This window comes from Rhincodon typus, unplaced genomic scaffold, assembly GCF_021869965.1.
Source record: "Rhincodon typus isolate 14 unplaced genomic scaffold, sRhiTyp1.1 hic_rhity00004644, whole genome shotgun sequence".
NCBI lineage: Eukaryota > Metazoa > Chordata > Chondrichthyes > Orectolobiformes > Rhincodontidae > Rhincodon > Rhincodon typus.
This window is the reverse complement of record NW_025970282.1, coordinates 1,972-2,375: the sequence shown is the minus strand read 5'-3', so window position 1 is coordinate 2,375 and position 404 is coordinate 1,972. Positions and strand designations below refer to the sequence as shown.

Genomic DNA, 404 nt, shown 5'->3' with positions numbered 1-404 from the left:
GACCCTTCCCCATCCCCCCCCCAAAAGCCTGTCCCACCATCGACAAGGCAGGAGGGTGAGGGAACACTCCCCCACTTGCCCCTGGAAGGAGCACCACAGACGCTAGTTTTGTTGCGATTAATGGACAAGGATTCCCAGATCCCTCTGCCCCCAGGCTGTCTGTTTAAATCATGTGTCTGTGTGTCCTCATGCAGCCTCTGAAAGGTTCAATTGTTTTCCATCTTTTAATCGCTCTCTCTCTGTGTGTGTGTCTCTCTCACTCTGTGCCTCGCGCGCTCTCTCTCTCTCTCTGTGTGCCTTGCACGCGCTCGCTGTCTCGCGCGCGCTCTCTCTGCGTGCCTCTCGCTCTCGCGCTCTCTCTCTCGCGCTCTCTCTCTCGCGCTCTCTCTCTCGCGCTCTCTCTC

General features: G+C 57.7%; 1 protein-coding gene across 1 annotated transcript in view; it reads left to right on the top strand.

Annotated features, from left to right (window-relative positions):
* Window positions 1–404, top strand: part of tktb (transketolase b) — an 11,033-nt gene that overhangs the window by 8,911 nt on the left and 1,718 nt on the right. The window lies entirely within an intron of this gene.